Raw genomic sequence first — 8,344 nt, forward strand, 5'->3', positions numbered from 1 at the left:
GAACTACAAATTTTAATCACTGTGCATCTGTCGTCACTAACAGACACAGGTGTGTGACATGAGAAGATACTGTAGCTGCTCGCTTGCTCTCAAGAATAAGATCTTTTTGTATTCATTTTTGATATTGAGACAGTTTAAGTTGTTTTTCAATACTGATCCATACAAAAGAGTTTTTCTCGCATGCATCAAACTATTTATTATTTTGTCACTATAATAAAAGCCTACAGACCTTCAATCAAGTTAATGAGACAAGTAAATGACACAGACAGAATACTGTGGATACAGATATTATTTCGGAAGCTCACTGAAGCCAAATGCATGATCCATTACATCAATTAAAAAAACAGACAAACAAAAAACCCTCACCCACAACCCAGTCAAAGACCAAGTTCAGACATTAGGAATTTAAGTCCTTAATGACCAAACCACAGATACAAACAAACACACTGGCAAATGTGTAAAAGCTTGAGTGTAAGAGAGAGAAATCGTCCCAGATGTCCCAGTTTGGAACTCCCTCTGTCGGCCGTGGGTGAGTGCAGACAGCCATGTTTCCTCCCTGATGCACACGGACTGGATGGGGATTTTCACCAGGATGGTGTGAAGTGTCCAGTGCTACTTCAGCTGAACGTGTAGTAGGCTTTGTGATATTTTTAGCTGTTCAGTCATGTGGCTGCAGGGCTTTCAGCTACGACAGTACTGTTACTAATAAATTGGTATCTGGAAATCAATACTGTTAAAGAGAAATTTCAGGTTGCTGATAAAATCGACTCATTTAATCTGTCTCTAAATTTCTTCAGCTGCACATGTGAACAAAAATAAAGATGAATGGATGGATAGATTAAATAGTCTCAGCTTCCCAAGAGCTCTCAGTCGGTGATGAAAGAGAATTGCAGGCTGAATGACGGACAGACAACCAGGGTCGATCATTAAGTTGTTAATCTTTGCACTTTATTGGACGAGGAGTGACAGAGACACCTCCGAGCAATCAATCCTTATGTAATCTTCTCTTGAAGCATCAGTCATTACAGCCTTTCTCTGTGAGTCTCCACCCACACTCAAGAAAAAATAAAGAAATAAATAAAAAACAGCCCTGCACCACACCCTTCCAAATCCGCTCGCTCCCTGGATGTCAACCTTAATTCCCTCTCTGTTAAATTATTCTCTTTATTTCCCAAACAAATGAGCTCACATGCATGTAAGAATATTTGTGTCCTGATTAACAGACATTAATCCACGAAGGAATAACACACCAATAAAGACTCAAACTCTAGTATCCATGCATAAACTCAAAGCACAACAATCTATACCTAATCTTCAAGGTGCCGTGATTTTTTTTTTTTTTTTTTTTTTTTACAGCTTTGTGGATTCCCTGCTGAGTTCTGTTCACCCTCCCTGTAACCCTGCCTATCTCCCCACACTCAGGCTTGCCTTGGCAGATCAATGGCGCAGCATGAGGTTAGGTTTTTAATTGAGCGTTTCTGATGGGTGGGGGATGTTTTAATGAGGCCAGGTCCTGTTTTCATCCTGACCTTTGAGGCTCTGCCCTACAGGTGTCCATCCTCTAACTTAAAAGGAATGTATGGGCTTGTAGGGTTACCCCAGAGGTGTCAGACCTCACCAAGCCCCTGTGCAAAGGGTGACATTTTCACCTCAATCTAATACGCCCAGCAGATTTTTTAAGCTATTACACAGGATCTGGTGTGTACCTATCGCCAGTACTATCCTCCAGCAAGATGAACAGGATGTTCTGTGGTCACATGTATTAATGATGAATATGAAGTACAGCATCCATATCTAGCACGTTTACCGGTGCACCAAATGATAGAAACCGAATCTTTTGTGCAATTTTTCAGTAAAGGTCCAGTTTTTGTCTCACAGCTGGAGCTGATCAACATTATATGGGAGCAAGAATGTATTTGCCAAAGTGCAAACATAGTTTTGCATGTAACTATCACATCACATCCAGTGGTGGGTTAGGGTTAAAAAAAAAAAAAACAGACACCACCTGTATACGATGGAGCACCTGTGTGCTAAAACTTGTGATGCACTTAGAGTTTCTTTTATCCACTGGAAAGGCACTCTAAAGGGAAATTTATCATCTTTTTTCCACTGGAAAGGCACCCTAGAGGACACTTTATCATGTTTTGTTTAATGGAGGGGCGCCCTAGTGAGCACTTTTTTGTGTTTTCTGCAATGAAAGGCAGCCTACAGGGCACTTTTTCATGTTTTTTCCACTGGAAAGGCACCCCAGAGGGCACTTTATTATATTTCATCCACTGGAAGGGCACTCTGGAGGGGGTAATCTCCAGCAGTGGCTAAGGACGTAAATCAATATCATCAACAGCATGTACTGGGCCTGTCACAACCATTACATAATCACCTGATCACGATCATTTGAACCGACCACAACCATTTCGCAGAATCGTTAGAGCTGCTCTCCATTCGCATGTATAAAAACAGCTGGATGAAACAGAAATGTCATATTTACATCACTATATCCACATCAGTTTCCACAGCTTGAGGTTTCTCTGTTACAGTTTAATGACATCTGAGGGGAGAATTAGTGCATCCAACTGTTTATCTCAAGACACTTAAAAACATACTGTGCAGGATTTTCTAAAAACAATGTCTAGAAAATTAAAAAATAAAATAATAATCCCTCTCAATCATCACTTATGACCCACTAGAAGCGTGTGGCGGTGGCTGTATCTGCAGAGAGCCTGCCCTCTGCCTGCATTTCTTATTTTTATTTTTATTGTGACATTATTTTGCTGTGTTCAGGACACTTTATCAACCCAAAGTATCAATATTATACAACTGGGAATGAGACCTTTGTGGTACATTTGCAAACAGGAACTGACATATCCTACATATTTTCCCTTTAACTTCTAACATTTGCAGGGCAGCCCTACAGCTCAGTTGGTAGAGCGTCCGTCCCATGTACTGAGGCTGTTAGTCCTCTGCAGCGGCCGCTGGTTTAACTACCGCCTGCAGCCCTTTGCTGTGCATCATCCCCCCTCTCTTCACTCTGTTTCCTGTCTGCTCTTCAGCTGTCCTGTCCAATAAAGGCAAAAAGGCCCAAAAACATATCTTTAAAAAAAAAAACTTCGAATATTTGCATATTTTTTCCTCTGGATTTGTTTCAAATTTGTGCTACATAGCTGTGGATGAGAAAGATGTGGCTGGTTCTAGCCATAGAACATTGTTTATTTTGATTATTGCTACCTGTCATTGTTAGTAATTTATCTGTAGGCTATATTTTCATTATAGGCTTTGTAATACAAGTTCTTATTATGTATATCTTCCCTGTACAGTTTGTTAACAAAGCATGAAAGGCATAAAATGAACACCAAAAGAGAATTACACCATTAACAGCATTTGTATGACAATTAATCATCAACTAAAATGTCATGATCGTAATTGCCCTAGTATGTGCAGCGCATGACTGAGTGGGTAATGTAAAGTACAAAAGTGATAAGCAACGAAAAAAAAAAAAGCAGCGTATTACCACAGAGAGATAAAGAGAATTTATCAGCTTATTAAGCTAAAGAGTCAAGCAGCAGGTGTTCCTATAGCACCAATCTGCTGCTTTTAATTAATCTCTGGCCTCTGGAGCAGTTACCTACTTACACATTACACACCACTTACACAGCAGACATGGAGCTACATTAGCATTCATTTGAAATCATGTTTTTCACGAACATTAATTACAATATTCACTAGTTTGTTATTCTATTTTGGTCGTCAAAAACTCCTAAGATAAATATCTAAGTATTTAGCTGCTGGATGTTTCCCCGTGTTCACCAATCACCACCCACTTAATGACTTCGCCTGTCTGCCCTTTGGTTCTGGGCAGGTAGCATACGTGCTCACTTATCAGAGCTTCTGTTAGAAAAGGCTGCCTGCAGGGAGGTTGGTGAGAGACCGTACGGTAAATGTAAAACCAAATCATTAGCTAGAGGATGGTAAAAGGCTCAGCGCAGAGTAAAAAATGATTTTCAGCAACAATTTTCACATTACACAAGTTTATTTGTATATATACAGGCTTGGGGAGTAACAGATAACAAGTAATGGGATTACAAAGGACACCAAAAAAAGGTAGCTGTATTCCACTATGGTTATATAAAAAAAAGAGATAATAAGATTACAGAAACATTTAGTAAAAATGGGAATTATTTGCAGGATTATAATTTTATAATATATCTTTAAATAAAGAACAATAAACTGTGTGTACACAATACAGTGCTAACATTAGCCACACAGACCAGTTGTTAATGTTAGCTACACAGACCAACTGCCAGGACATCCTGTTGGCTAGCTAACCTGTCAATGCTATTACTACTGAAAAAAATATTTTGGTCTGTAATTTTCTGCTTCTGCAAGTTTGCTTGAAATTTGAGTGTGAAGTGTGAATAGCACACTTAACAAAATACATTTAAATGTGCATAAATACCACTTTTAATCTAAATATGAATTCACTCATTGTAGCTGGACAAACAACTGATAAACCTACAATGAACATAAAACATGTTAGGCTCTACTTGTTTCCTTTATTTAAGTCTACTGAAATCATTTTTGTTCCCGCCTGGCAGGAGAAAAGGTCAAAAGAATTCACACAGTTCACATGCAGTATGGGTGAGCATTCACGTTTCCTTATAATTTTTTCCATCAGATATCATAACCTGTTTCATTGCCTCCCTGTCAAGCTCCGGTGCAGACTTGATGTGATACTGATGAGCATGTCAGACATGTCACAGTTCCTGTGACTGATACCCTGAAGTCCACGAGTCTGGAGGGCTGACATTCAGCTTCAGGAAAAAGCCATTTCTGTAGACACTCCAGTAGCTGTCCTTTAGTGCAACCCTCGGGCCAAATATGCATAATTTACACAAAAGTTACTGTGTATCTAATGAGCAGATTTTCATTAAAATGGCTGTCCTCACTCATGCTCCCAGAGGAGAAACCCTTTTGGTTGGAATGGACCTCCCTCCAGTGACACCCTCAGGACAAACTCCCCTCTGTTAACACTTCTGGAGAAACAAAATTGTTAGTTGCATCATATTGATGTTTGTAATCATAGATGATTACATGGCTTTGTTAAGTACTTGATTCTGATTGGTCACAATCAGCACAGCATTCTCAAGGCCAAAACGCACAGAATGCCCGTGTTTTTAAGTACACCCATCGTTCTAAATGGCAGAACACGCACTGAAAGCATCTTGACGTGCGTCAAATTGCCTTGATGCACAATAACAGACCATTTCTATGAAGAACAGACTGTTGCTATGGACACAGTTCTGATCATTGTCTCTGGAGGTGCAATAAAATCATTTTCAAATCCATAAAATCATTTTTAAATCATTGTAATTTGTAATTTTCAGACAGTTGCTATGAAGAACAGAGCGTTGCTATGGACACAGATCTGATCATAGACTCGGGAAGAGAAAATAATGTTTTCTAATCAATTTGATGAATTTTAAATTAATATTTTGTGTCCAATTACTGATATTATTTTGGTAAGTAACATTATTGGTAAGGTCATTATTGTGAAATAAACCCCTGCAGGATGATTCAAGACCCCTGCATCATGCATCATGGTTTTATTTAAGCAATATCACATGAGAAGGAGTGCTGTTGGACTGAATATCATCATAGCTGTGATTCGGTTGTAGGCACAAGGCCACAGGCTGAGTGCCGAATATAATCACAGCCAAGTGTGATATTGCTTTAATATAACAGTTAAGCTAGCGCCATTTAGGCCTATTAGTTTACAGAAATAAGCACTAGGATTGGACTGGGCTGTTGCCTAGCAACACAATAATATGTTCCTGCACACTAATGTTAGTTTGCTAACTACTTTGTGTACAAAACTGCCTCCAGACTGTATTCAGCTCGGTCATCTTAACAGACTGAATGGTTATATTTATGAGGCAGAGACCAAACAAACCGGCCCAGATCACTTGAAAAAATAGGACTTGGTCTGCTAACATACAGACTCTGTTTGTGCTCTGAAAGCAAACCACAGATTTTTATGATACTAATCTGCTGAATGTGAAACCTGTTAAGGAAGCAATTGTATAATAAATGTATATATTTATGAAAATTGTTTAATAACAAAATAAGCACACATGCAAGTGGGCGTGGGTATCTTCCATCATTAACAGATCAAAACCTGTTAAAGCTGCTGTGCTTGTATCCTACTCTGTGTACTTTGTCAGATTAAAAAGTGTGTGTCAGCGATCCCACAATAATAAGCCCTGAATCATATGTAAGAGGCTTCCTGCCTCCTCAGGTCTCTGTGGTCTCTATCTGTTAGTCACTGTAACGTCACTGTAGTATAACAGTTATTAAAATACCTGGAAAGTGGAGTGATGCGTAAAGTTAAAAGTCCCAGCGCTGTAAGTAAGTAGCCGTGTAATAAGCAGGATGATGTAGCAGGTCATTATTGTGGAATTAACCCTGGCAGTGTGATGCAGGACTTGAATCATCCTGAAGGGGTTTATTGGGTGATAATGACCTGCTCACTGTACATGACCCTACCTATTACACAGCTACTTATCAAAAAATCAACAACTAGATACAAAATATTAATTTAAAAATGATTTCATAGATTTAAAAATGACTTTTTTTTGCTTTTCCAGAGTCTATGATCAGAAATGCATCCATGGTCATAGCGACAGACTGCTATTCAGAATTATCAGACCTTAGAATGCTGTAACTGACCAATCAGAATTGAGTATTTAACAAAGCTGTGTAATAATTCGCAATAATGACTCGCTCACCGTACATTATCTCTCACTGAATATTGGAGCCTCATTAATGTACCTACAGCTTTTCAGACTTGTTTATCCTTCACTGCATCACACTAATTTAGAAAAAGAGTTTGATGAAAATGTAGCTTATAAAGGATAAACTAAAATCGCACTCTTGAGAGTTGTGAACATTTGTGTGAAATTGTTGTTTTGTAAATCTGTAAAATATTGCTTATAAAGAAAGCAGAGAGAGGAAAAAATTCATTGCAGCTAGCACCATGACAGGTGTAGCATTTAACGTTGCGATTTGAAAAGGCCTGTTTTCTGTAAATGCCAGGCCCACGTCAGTGTTCAGACTTGGGCTTTGAGGTGAAATTGCCTCCATTATGACTGGGTGACCCAGCGCCGTGGGTTACTGTGGTTACATCAAAGCAGTCATTATTTGGAAAGCTACATAACAAAATACCCTCCGTCCTGCTGGAGCACATCTGGAGGAGGACAGGAAATGTGTTTACCCTATAGGGACTGCCTCAATGTGTAAGTGTCACCTGGACGTGACCCGACATGACAGGAAAGGTCTCACCGGGAGGATATGACCACAGCGTGGAAACTGTATGAAATTCATGTCATTTTTTCTTCCAGAACCTATTTATCTTTCTCTGCTGTGAGATTCATCTCCTCAGTGTTTCTTATACATGAAAATGTCCATGCAATTTCGACTATATTTCAATTAACTGTGCAGACATAAGTTAAATTTACCACATTTTTGTTTGTCAAATCAACTGCTCTAGCTCCAACATCTGGGTGGCAAATATTTGTCAGTGACAGCAGTCGGTTCCGTGCGAACAGGATGCAATACTATAATATCACTTGCTCTTACTACTGATGCATAATGAAGGTGTTGTGATTCATTCTGTCTGAACCTCAGCTGTCCTGTCAATTAAAGGCAAACAATAGGCTGAAAAAATATTTTTACAAAACTATCAGTGACCCATATTTTATACCGTTTTGCTGTTCAGATAATTTAAAATGGTAGCAGCTCTGCCTTTCCAGCCCAGTGGCTCTCAAAACTGAGGTCTGGGGACAAACAGGGGTCCTTCAGTGGGTGGGAGGGGGGTTCACCAGCAAAAGGAGGAACAGAATATTTCAGTTTTTATTACATTTTTTTGAAGTCGAAACTAGGGTTGCAAATTTTGTCCTTAACCGATAGCTGAAAATGCTAACATCTAATTAATCGATTAATCAGTAATAAGATACAAAATGCACATTTTGCTCTTTTTTCTCATTTTAAGTTTTCTTATTCAACAAATGCCTCCACCAGATGAAATAATGCAAAACGAGGCACAATTACTGCCATGTCCAGACTATCAATGGATTATTACATTTTTAATTGGTTAAATTCTTAACAGTGGTCTAATGTGCATCTATTGTGGTGGTCCTTGACATTTGGGAAACCTTGTTCTAGCCAACAGCTGATAACAGATGTTCACCTGGTTCCTTTAGAACCAAACAACCTCATTGGAGTGTGTCTTGTTCACTACCAGAGAAGAAGAAGAAGCGTCACAGTGCCCCCTTACTTTTACACTGTAAAT

This window comes from Lutjanus erythropterus, chromosome 8, assembly GCF_056507025.1.
Source record: "Lutjanus erythropterus isolate fLutEry1 chromosome 8, fLutEry1.hap2, whole genome shotgun sequence".
NCBI classification, from domain to species: Eukaryota; Metazoa; Chordata; class Actinopteri; order Lutjaniformes; family Lutjanidae; genus Lutjanus; species Lutjanus erythropterus.